Below are 12495 nucleotides of genomic sequence, written 5' to 3'. Positions count from 1 at the left end.
ATGCCAAGCTGCTACTCAAACCTTGAGTGTGACCTGGGGCAGAGGAGGCGGGGCAGACAAGGCAAAAGCTGGAGCCAACTGGTGTGTGAGCGTGCCACACAGACGTGGGCTGTTCCTCCAGCAGAGGTGACGGAAAGAAGTCCAACAGAGTGAGAAGCCTCGTGAACTCACCTGCTGAAAGTCACGGCCAAGCTGCCGGCACAGGAAGGGAAGGGTCTGTCCTCCGGTCCTTGGCTCTTTTGCCTTTGTTTCCTCCTCCCACTCTGCTCTCCTGCTTCCCCTCCCCCCTCTGCTGCTGGAACATCTTGCTTTCCAGGTGCTGGCTCCCTCCTCTCAGCTTCTGTATTTGTGCCTCTGTATTTTTTTTTAATGGTTTCTCCCTTTTGTCTACTATATTATGTATGTTTTTCTCTTTGTCTTTTTTCTTCTCATTTCTGGTCTCTCCACCCCATGTTCTCTCTACCCCCACCCCCGTTAAATTCCACAGACAGCCTCAATTTGGATATTTAATTCCACCCCCCTCAAATTATTGTCTTTTTGCAACAATCTGGGACTCTTTACGAGCTCTTTCTACCCCATGCTACCTCTGGAAACAGGTGCATCTCTTTCTGTATATAATGTGATGCCCCCTCCCAGACGGAGAGAGGCAATGCTGGCCCAATAGCCTCATGCCTCTTCTCAGCACAGCCTTGTGTGATCGTTTGGTTATGAGCCAGGAAGAGATGCTGAGAATTGAGTTTGCTGATAAACTGAGGGGCTGCTGAGATGAGAAGGTTTGGGATTATTATTGCACCCTCTGCTTTTTTTCTCCCCCTTCCTGTTGCTGCTGTCCTCTGGGGAAGAAAGCTGGTGGGGAGCTGTGGTATTGGCCATGGCCACTGCAGCTTATGAAAGTCGGCTTCTACATCTGCAGCAAGGGTGGGGGTGGGGCCGAGTGAGATCTGCAGCTGGGGGAGGAGGGCAGATAAACCAAAGCCATGCCATGTAAGAATGGGATGGACCATTTCTTCATGCTTTTTTAAATAGCAAGCAGCACCCCCCCCCCCCCCCCCTTCTGCAGCTGGGTTCGCTGCTTTATGTTTCAGTGATTCCTGACACGAGCCAGGGAGTCCGCTCCCAGAGAACCGGGCCTGGCTGTGCTCCTTTGTCCTCTGTCACGTACCCCCTTTCTCTCTGGTTCCTGCTTCACCATTCCGATTGGGTCTGCAAGGAGCCAGAGGTAGAGGGGATGGAGCTGCCATGGCGCCACCTGGAGAGTGCAGGCGCATCTCTCCCAGGACACAGAGGATGCACCCTCTTCCTATGTTTTCTCTACCATTTTTTTTTAATCCTCACCCGAGGATATTTTTTAGAGAGAGTGGAAGGGAGGGAGGAGGGAGAGAAAGAGAAACATCGATGGGAGAAAGATCAGCTGCCTCCTGCCCAAGCCCTGAATGGGGCCAGGGTACTTGCCCTTGACTGGGAATTGAACCCACCATTACTTCCGTCTGTGGACTGAAGCTCTAACCACTAAGAAAACCGGCCAGGGCTCTTTACCCTTCTATTTTTTTTTAAACTTGCAACTTTAGAAATATGTATATTTTTTATTTTTATTTATTTTTAAAAAAATATATTTTATTGATTTTTTTACAGAGAGAAAGGGAGAGGGATAGAGAATTAGAAACATCGATGAGAGGGAAACATCAATCAGCTGCCTCCTGCACACTCCCTACTGGGGGTGTGCTCGCAACCAAGGTACATGCCCTTGACCAGAACCGAACCTGGGACCTTGAGTCCACAGGCCGACGCTCTACCCACTGAGCCAAACCAGTCAGGGCTATATATTTTTATTGATATAAATGGAGAGGGAGAGATAGAAACATCAATGATGAGAGAGAATCATTGATTGGCTGCCTCCTGCACGACCCCCTACTGAGGATTGAGACCCCCTACTGGAGATTGAGCCCACAACCCGGGCATGTGCCCTTGACTGGAATCGAACCCGGGACCTTTCAGTCCACAGGCCAACACCCTATCCACTGAGCCAAACCGGCTAGGGCTCTTTACCCTTTTTTCTTTTTCTTTTTTTTTATTTGAGAGGAAGAGAGAGGGAGAGAGAGATAGAAACATCAATTATGAGAGAGAATAATCGATTGGCTGCCTCCTGCACGCCCCCCACTGGGGATCGAGCTCACAACCTGGGCACATGCCCTGACTCAGAATCGAATTGTGACCTCCTGGTTCATAGTGTTACAGAATTTACCAGGCGACCAAAAAATACAGAGTAGTACTCGGAGACACAGGAAAAACCCATTTATTTCCAGATGTATTAGTACTGTGACTCAGGGGAGCCTGTTTCCAAATCCTGAGCAAGCCAATATGGAGGAAGCTTTCTCTTTATACCCAATGGTTTCTTTGTCCCCCAAATAGGGATCAGACTTCCAGACCTTTCACAGGCTTTGCAAAAAGCCCCATGTGTTGGGCCCTAACCGGTTTGGCTCAGTGGATAGAGCGTTGGCCTGCCGACTGAAAGGTCCTAAGTTCGATTCCGATCAAGGGCATGTACCTTGGTTGCAGGCACCTCCCCAGTAGGAGGTAGCTGATCGATGTTTCTAACTCTCTATCCCTCTCCCTTCCTCTCTTTAAAAAATTAATAAAATATGTTTCTGTTTTTTTTTAAAGCCCCATGTGTTGGGATGGTGGACATGAGACCATACCTAAAGGCCTGGCCTGCCAGCACTGATAACCCCCTCCGGGGGTTGTGTATTGTTCATGGTTTATGGCCTCTGTAAAATGTGAGTATTTAGGTAAACAGGTCTTGCAAGACCAGATAATTAAGGAAGGGGCAGTGACTTGATTATAGGCCAGTGATTCCCAAAGTGGGCGCTACCGCCCCCCGGTGGGCGCTGCAGCGATCCAGGGGGGCGGTGATGGCCACAGGTGCATTTGGGGGCGATGAGTAACTGCTATTAAAATTTTAAAAAAATTAATTTCCAGGGGCTGAGTAATATTTTTTCTGGAAAGGGGGCGGTAGGCCAAATAAGTTTGGGAACTACTGTTATAGGCTAACAAGAATGTGCATTAGGGATACTGATTAACTAGGTAAAGAGTCAGGCTGGTAGCCCCCCAAATGTCTTAATTTCCTCATCAATAGGTTGACGCTCAACCACCACGCCACACTGGCCAGGCTCTGTTAAAAATTTTTAAGATAATAACTTGATAATTTTATAACCATTCTTGAAATGACTAGAGTCATTTGGGATGTTGTAAGAAGACTGTAAATCACTGTTCTTTAGTGTCCAGCTAAACCAATTAGATTCTTATTTCTATCCAAATTTTTTGCTACCTTTCAGCATGGGAGTAACAACTTCCCTCTTTGAGGGTTTCCTGTGGCTCCATTCATTAACATAAGGGATCATGGGCAGGTAGAAACCATGTTCCTGATTTCCTCCCCATCCCTGCCTATAAAGGGAGGTGAGGAATGGTGATTGGCTCTCATGCCAACCCTTTACTCCCCCCTTGCTTCTTTCACTCAAAGCAGAGAGAAGGGTTTCTGTTTTGGTTTAAGGAGCTGGGTCAAGGGTGGTGGGGGTTGAAGTTGCAAACTTGGATACAGGAGGTGAAGGAGAGAGGAGGAGGCACAAGGTTGTCTCTGAAAAATTGGGAGACTGGAATGAAATGAGTAACGATGGGAGATAAGAGCCTGGGAAAAACAAATGTGCAGGGTGTGTGTGTGTGTGTGTGTGTGTGTGTGTGCGTGTGCACGGGTGTGCACTCACACACACATGTGCCAAAACGTGCGAGGAATGGAATGTGGATGCTCACAGGGGCCTGTAAGGCCTGAGGCTGCTTTTCCTGCCTCCAGGCAGAATGTCTTCTTCACCCAGGGACTCATGGCTGGAACTTCACTTCTGAAGAGCTCTGGGCGATGAATCAACTTAGCACTTACCTTCATGTGTTTTGAGTTAGAATAGTCTTCACCCTGGACTGGATGACTGCCCTGAAAATCTAAAAAATACTTCTGATTACTTCAGGAGGCCCTTCTGCATCCCAATGACTTCAATTTCCACACTGGTGGGGGGCGGAGGGCCTGGAATCCTGATGTTTTCTCCCCTTGATTCCCCAGGCCTGCTTCAGGTGGCCCCAGGTGGGGTATGAGAAGGGAATGTGTATAGGGAACAGATTGAGGGGTGGGCAGTGCAGGTGTCACTGGTTGCAGATAGGGGCACCGTAATGCACATTAGAGATTTCGCAGAACCGAAGAGCTATTGTTGCCTCCGAAAAAGACAGGGCAAACAGCTTCCCTCTTCCCCGCATTGAAGTGACCAGTTTGTCTGTGTATGAGAGTTGGAAGGATGTATTAATTTGAATATAACTCTCTGAATATATGTTTGTGCTCATTTGAATATATTAAGTTCTTCTGAGTCCATGTTGAGTTACTCTAATGGAAGGGAAGCAATGGCCTAGGCCAGTAGTCGGCAAACCGCGGCTTGCGAGCCACATGCGGCTCTTTGGCCCCTTGAGTGTGGCCACGAAGTTTCAATCGCACTGTACGTGTGTGCCCGCACGTGGTATTTTGTGGAAGAGCCACACTCAAGGGGCCGCAGTTTGCCGACCACTGGCCTAGGCCATTCAAGGCAGCAGATAATCCCCAAATCATTTATGAGTATGACTGAACGGTGCTTTGGGTTGCACTCAGGATGGACTTTAGAAGGTGCCTGTGGGCTTCTCTGGGTCAAGAGAAAGAAGTCATTAATGGAGGCAAAGGAAAACTGCTCTTACATCTGCACCAGGACAGCCATACCGACCAGAAGCAGGAAACTGCAGGCAATGTGTCTCTTCAGGTGGAAAGGCAGGGAGGCCAGAGGGCCTCAGAGGCAGCATGCTATTGGAAGGCCCAGGGCATAAAGAGTGGCAGGGTGAAGTTTGGACAGAGGTTAGGAAGCAAGATAAGCTCTCAACTGACCTCACTCCCAAATTAGCCACAGCACCAGCCCAGAACAACGGGGCCCTGGGAAACAACTGGCCCTCCAGCTCAGCCTCGGACCCTTGAAATAGTGGTGGTTCCCGTGTTTCACTCCCAGCTCTTGTTTTCATCCCAGTTTCCTTCTTCCGAGATAGCTCATCCACTCTCCAAACTTCACCCACTGCTTATAACAAGGCTCATTAACCCCAAACCTGTTCTCTGTTTCCTCTGTATCCACTGGCCTTCTGCTGCCTCCTCCTGAGTATCCTGGAGACGTCTCAGGCAAAGAGCTTGACCAAAGGAGTTACATATCATCCCTGCCTCTGGATCTCACAGTCTGAGACATAGCTGGTGTTGGGGATGGTCGTTATAGACAGATGGACAATGAACAAGGATGTGAACATACTAGTAATTTAAAGAATGAGATGACGTCGAGGGAGGTGGGATTTATCTCCATCATCACCAACAAGTGGGAAACTCACCAAGAACACCAACAACTGTTAGCAAGATCTTCACTGCCCAGACTGTCCGGCCCCTTCTGGCCCCAGCCATACAGATCTCCCTCCTGCCCTCCTGCTTTCTGCATGGGACTGTCTTGGTCTCAATACCCGTATCAGTGAGGCTGTCCCAGCCGTGAGGTTGCACATCATGTCCCTGGAAGCCCCAGAGGTGATGGTTTCCTACTTGGAGATCTCCAAAAAGTGGGTCATACATCATTAGGGCCCTGGCGGTGTCTCAGGTCCAGGATGGGACAGAAAGGGGAACTGAAGGGAGATGATGGGAAGCTCCCCTAGGTGAGCAGGGAAAGCATTTGGGATGCAGAGAGGATAGGATTTCTAGACTCTAGAATCTAGAGGATAGAAGGATGGCAGGAAACTAAGTCCCAGAAGAATGAGGAGAGGGGAAATGGGAGTGGAAAGGGTAGGTGTATAAAAGGAGAGGAAAAGAAAAGAGAATAGTCCCAGGCAGACTGGCTCAGTTGGTTGAATGTCGTTCTGTGCACCAAAAGTTTAATGATTTTATTCCCCTTTGGGGTGTAGGCAGAGGGCAGCCAATCGATGTTTCTTTCTCACATGGATGTTTCTCTCTTGCCCTTCCTCTCTCTAACCATGTCCTCGGGTGAGGATTAAAAAAAAGAGAGAGCCCTAGCTGGTTTGGCTCAGTGAATAGAGCATCAGCCTGTGGACTGAAGGGTCCCAGGTTCGATTCCAGTCAAGGGCACATGCCCAGGTTGTGGGCTCGATCCCCAGTGTGGGGCATGCAGGAGGCAGCCGATCAATGATTCTCTCTCATCATTGATGTTTCTGTCTCTCTCTCCCTCTCCCTTCCTCTCTGGAATCAATAAAAAATTATATTTTTTTAAAAAGAGAGAGAAAGAATAAAAAGGAAGGTGAGAAGGAGGAGGTATGGTAGGGAGTGAGGGAAAACTCACCACGTGAGGGAGGGGCACCTGAGTTGCGCCCCTGTACCTCCTGCTCACCATCACCATGAAAGGAGGTGATGAGAGTCTCAGCAGGAACAACTTCACATCCTTCCGTCTGAGGGGAGAGGGACTTCCAATGGTGCCCAGCCTCTTGAATGTCATAACCCCTGACACCCACACAGACCAGCCTCCTGTAAGGTAATGAGTTTTTAGTTGTCTCACCCAGAAAAGATGCCAGGTGGGACTCCATAAGTAAGAGGGTGCTGGGACCCTATGTTTTTCCCTTAGTGTTGGGCGCAAGCCCTGTGTGGTGTGAAGCTGGATCCAGACTGCGTCTCTTGGTGGGATCGGACTCGGTGCGTGTACCCAAGGGGATGTCAGGGTTAAGGATGATGGGTCTTGGCCTCAGTGCAAAGAAGCTGAGTAGACAGAAAATAGGGCAGGTATGAGGGAGGCTCCGGCTTAAGCAAGGGTAGGCTGAATCCTGGGCAGTCGGAGAAATCCCTGAATAAAACAAGCATAGAGCAAAGTGGAGCTTTCCAGGTAGTGAAAGCCTTTATCTGCCCAAGGTGTCACAGCTGATTGGAGCCCAGGTCTGTCTTCCCCAGAATTCCCTGCTATATTCTGTTTCCAGAGGCTTTGGTATGCCCCTCCCATTCCCGGGATGCCTACGTAGGGCAAGATTGGCCATAATCAAGGGCAGGCTGGGGAATTAAGGCGCCTGGGAGCCTGCTGTAAGCTGGCTAAGGGAGCACAAAGTCACCAGAAAAGACAGGAGACATGGGAAAGTGGCGGAGAGGAATGGGACACCAAGACCTGCCCGGGAGGGGAAGCAGGGACCAGGACTCAGCTCTCAGGATGGCTCAGAAGGCTCTCCTGCCTCAAGCCCTTAGGCAGCCGGAGGCGATTTGGGAGTTTGTGCTGCCCCCTGGTAGCCATTGAGGGAACAGCAGTGAAAACCATTCTCTGGGAACAAGCAGTAGGACCTCCACCCTAGGGAGGGGTGACTTGCTGTCCCACATGTTCTTGCAGAATGCATATTGGTGAAATCTGAGGCTCTGGAGACCTCAGTCTCTCAAGCTGCTTGGCTTAGATTGTTAGTGGAAGTACTTTCCTCTCCAGGGGGAAGGGGCAAGATGGATCCACACATCTGCCTGGAACCTCAAAGAATCCCACACTTTTTGACATATAGTAAGCATTTCATGGACTATTTCATTCAATCACTGTGAAGGCCCTAGTAAGAAGTCAGTATCATTGCCATGTTACAGCTGAGGAAACAGCCTGAGAGAGAGGAAGTTCATGTTTTCCCAAGGTCATGCTGCAGTAGAGTTTGAACCCAAAAGGACGGAGGAGGGGGATCTCCTACGGGGTCACAGATGCCTTGTGAAGGCTGCTTGGACCAGCAGAGCCCTGAGTGTCTTCTGTGTGTGTCATCTTCCAGATGCCTGGGAAAATCGCAGCTTCATTTATTCCTTCATGCTTTCATCATTTCTGAGCATCTCCTGGTGCCAGACTGTGTGTCCGGGGACTAGGACACAACAACAGACATGGTCCCTGTCTTAAGTGAGCAAACTCCGCAATCTGGTGGGTGCAACTTGTCAACCGTTTGTGCAGTAAGTGCTAATAGATATCATTACCAATTGCCAGAGGTGAGAGAAATTAAGGAGATCTCCCCAGAGGAAGGAATGTTTTAGCACTGATTAAAAAATGTGTTTATCGTCCTAGCCGGTTTGGCTCAGCGGATAGATAGAGCGTCGGCCTGCGGACCAAAGGGTCCCGGGTTTGATTCCGGTCAAGGGCAGGTAAAAAAAAAAAGTGTTTGTCAAGCAGACAAGCGGGAGGGACAGTCCAGGTGGAAACAAGGTGCAGGTAAAGGCCAGGCAGAGGGAGAGAGCTTGGGAATGTAATGAATCTCCTGCAATTTTGTGTAACTGAAGCACAGGCTGTGGTGTGCCCAGGTCTGGCTACGATGCTGGAGATAAGTCTAAAGATCAAGAAAAGGCCATAGCTGGTTTGGCTCAGTGGATAGAGCATGGAGATAAGTCTAAAGATCAAGAAAAGGCCCTAGCTGGTTTGGCTCAGTGGATAGAGCATCGGCCTGCGGACTGATTCCCACGATCCATTCTGGTCAAGACCAATGATGCTCTCTCATCATTGATGTTTCTATCTCTCTCTCCCTCTCAGCTGACCAATGATGCTCTCTTATCATTGATGTTTCTATCTCTCTCTCCCTCTCCCTTCCTCTCTGAAATATATACATATATATTACAAAAAAAAAAGATCAAGAAAAGAAGGATGCCGGCAGGATGTGAGGGGCTTTCCTTGATGGGAGTAAACAACATAAGCTTTATTCTCATGCCTAAGAAGACCACAGTGTTTTAAGCTGTTGACCATGATTAGACCTGTTTGTTTTTTAAAAATCTTCACCCGAGGATCTTTTTTTAAAAATTTTTTTAGAGAGTGGAAGGGAGAGAGAGACACATTGATTGGTTGCCTCGCTCGCCCCCAACCGGGGCCAGCGATGGAACCTGCACGCGCCCTTGACCGGGAATCGAACCTGCGACCCTTCAGTCCACAAGCCGACGCTCTAACCACTGAGCAACCGGCCAGGGCGAGAATGTTTTTTAGCAAGATACCCTGGGAGGCAGGACTGCCACCTTAAGGGGTACACTAGTCTTGGCAGGAAACTCCGGCCAGAAACCAGGCCCGAGGCGTCAGGGAAAGGTGAATACATTGAGACACTGCCCAGGTGGAGCCCAAGAGTGATAGAGGAAAGAGGAAGTGGGGTTTCAGGTAGACAGATGCCGGGAAGGTGGCGCGAACCCGGGAGGCGGGGCAGGCAGGGCAGCGCCGGCAGGCAGGGCAGCGCCGGAGGCTGCTCAGGGAGGCGTGAGAACCCGCCGGCACGGGGGGCGCGAGCCAGCGCGGCGGCGCGGGAGAGAGCGTCCACCCAGCGTGTGGCCCCGGCGCCCGCAGCCGCCCGCCACGAATTTATGGCCCAAAGCCGGATGCAGCTGTGCGCAGCTGGGTATGCAAATATATGCAAATCAGCGCTGCCTCGGCCTTGGATCCGTCGCTAGCGGTGTGAAAGGGTGGGGGAGGGGCGCAGCATTGTTAGTGCTCTTCCGTTCCCCCAAAGACGTTCCGACTGGAGTGTGTGGGGTGCGTCTTTCCTGCCTCGACGGTCTCGCCTTGGGACCATGACAGTCTATCCTGAGGAACGTGGGGTCCCCTCCCTGTTCCCAAGGGCCTGTACACCCCCACCCCGCTCCCACCTACGGTGCAGGCAGAGGGACGGCTCCAGGCGCCGACTGTACCAGAGCTCCGGCTGCTGGTGAGAGCTGCTGTCCTGCCCCTTGAGCGGGAGGGAGCCCCAGGGCCGGGTCTCATAATCCCACGCGCGCCCCAGCCCGAGAGAATCCCCTCTCCCCACCGCCCGGGAAGGGGAGGGTCGGAAGGCCTGTCTTCTCTTACCCCTTCATTGCCACCTGTCCTCCTGCTTCCCATCCGCTTCTAAAGAAGTCCTTCCAGAAGTCTAACCATAGTCACACTTGCTGTTGGTTTTATTTTTCCTTGTGGTTTGGCGAGAAGACTCTATTCCCGAAGTTCTTGTTGGGTTTTGAGGGTATGGGAATGGGGTGAAGGATTTCTGGGCACGGCTAGCCAGCAAAGCCCCCTGGGGGAAAGTCCCTACCCCCCGGCTGGACCTAGAAGGGAGTCTGGGCTGGGGACTGTCCTCCCCCGCTCTGATCCCTTCGCTGGCCGGCGCTTCCCACAGCAGCCACAAGGGGTCTTCCTTGCGCTAGGAATGGAAGTCCTGCGTCAGGCTCCAGCGCAGGGAGGCTGGGCGCCTGGCGCAGTGTCCTCTCTGCGGCCCCGCGCACCCAGACCCGCCCTACCCGGTGGCTTCACCCAGTCGCGGACGACCTTCAGCTCTCGGACCCAGAGCTCCGGACTGGAGATCGGCACTCCCCGATCGCCCGCCCGCTCCTTCAACCTAGGGAGCAGCACTCTGGCTGGGAGTGGAGGAGAGGAACTGGGAGCTGACACATAGTAGGCGCTCAAGAAATGTTTTTGAGATGGAAGAAAGCATGTGGCAGTGTCCTGTTCTGAAGCTGGGGGAAGGACGAGATGACCTAGACACGGTGGAGCGGGGTCCCCACCCCCAAAAAGGAGGGCGCCACTGGGGGGTGCAACTCTCCACCAGGGAAACTGAGGCCACGCGTGGGCCCAGGCGCGTGGGATTTGGGTGTCGGTACAGCTGCAGAGGTCCGGTAGTAACTAGGGAAATTGGACCATCTTGAATTACCTTTACTGCAAAGCGGGAGAAATGAAAGATGGGGACCCCTAAAGGCAGGTCTTGTCAGGATGGGGAAATGGGATGTCAGCATGGAAAGGGGCTGGGGGTTGAGATGATTTAGGTAAAGGAGGAAAGGTAAAGCCACCACTTTCTCCCGTGAGCACAGAACAGACCTTGTTAGGTTTAGCTGAAGCTGCAGCAGGAAAAATGGTGGTCAGACACCAGGAAGGACTTCCTCGTTGGAGTCCGATCTGGAGTGGGGGTAGGGGGTGGTGTAAGGGGATGATGATGTTGTTCCCGGGAGCTGGGGACGAATTACCTGAAACCCCCTTACCATGGAAACCCATCAGGGGTGGTGGGAGCGGGGGAGACAATATAGTTAAGGATTAGACAGTTGCCGGAAGTGTAGGTAGAGGCGGCAGCCCTCCCTCCACGGAAGCGCCTACGGGGTCTGAGGAGTAGGCGGCCCCGGACCAGGTGCTCTTGCTCTGGCTGCCCACCCGGCAGACACCTGGGTGGCCCCTAGACACCACCTCTCCGCCCCCCCCCCTCAGGGCTTGCGGGGGGTGGGGGTAAGGGCTCTGCCCAACCGATGGGGCGAGCTGTGTCCGGATGCGTCCGATTCCCAGACCACACGCTGGTGGCATAGACCTCCTCGAAGATCCTTCATGGGCTACCGCAGCACGTCGCCAGCAGCCCCCCACTTTGGAGAACCCAGGGCACTTCCTGAAATGTCTTCCCGCGACCCTTGCGGAAGCTTGCTCGCTTAGTTTCCCTGGTGACCCTTCATCTGAGAATAGGGACCACGGCGTGATTAGCACACAGTAGGGACATCAATATAGCCTTGTGGTGGAGGCCTGGGTTCAGGTTTTGCATTCACTAGCCATGTGACCCAGGTTGGAAGCCTCCATTTCCTCATCTATGAAATGGGGTTGTTCTCGTGTCTTGTTCGGCATGAAGTAATGGAGGTAAAAGCGTTTTGTCTTATGCAGATTTGAGCTGTGGGAGTTCGAGCCGCGCTGACACCCGCGTGCGCAGGCATATGTGCGCTCACAGATATGTTCAGGCTCTTGGAGGGGCCACGTCCCGATCCCCGGAGGCCGGTGAAGCAAAAGCTGGAGAGCTACTAGAGAGGGAGCCCAAGGATGCGATGGGTGACCCCAGAACTGGCTCTGCCAGACCTAGGGTACGATTCTCCAGGCGGGACCTTCGTTTCCTGCGGGACTCCAGAAACCCGGAATGGGGACCCCACTGTGGCCAGCAGAGGGCGCCCAGGCCAGCGTAGCCACCTCGCCGCAGCCCTAGCGATGGCCCTCTCCAGGCCGGCCCGCCTTCCGCGCGCCCTCTGCTGGCCACCTGGGGCACCGCCGCCCGGCACCTCCCCAGTGGCCAACTCTGTGGGCCGGTGTCTGGTGTCTGTTCTGACCACGCCCGTGCGGAAGCCGGACCGATCCCAGGCGTCCAGTCCTCCTGCCAGGACTGGCTCCAACTCTTCCTGTCCCTCAGTTCTGTGGAGTAGGGTTCACCGCCCCCCCACCCCTCAGAAGGGTGGTGGGTCAAAGGCCCAGGTTTCCCACCTATCTCCGCACCCACGCTGGGCGGTGGGCGGTGGGGTGGTGGGTGGTGAGGAAAATCTCAGCAGCCGCCTGTGCAGTCTCTGTCCCCACTAGTGGAGGACTGAAAGGCAACCTGCCTGGTCCCAGCCTTCTGGCCACCGCCAGGGCCCAACCTTGATCCTTCAGGATCCTCAGCTCAGGCTTCAGCCTCCTACCTGGACGCCCTACCTACTGTCTCTCCTCTGCAGAGTCTCTTTCTAAATCGCAGGTC

The sequence above is a fragment of the Myotis lucifugus genome, unplaced genomic scaffold, assembly GCF_000147115.1.
Source record: "Myotis lucifugus unplaced genomic scaffold, Myoluc2.0 scaffold_160, whole genome shotgun sequence".
Lineage (NCBI taxonomy): Eukaryota > Metazoa > Chordata > Mammalia > Chiroptera > Vespertilionidae > Myotis > Myotis lucifugus.
This window is presented reverse-complemented; position numbering follows the sequence as displayed.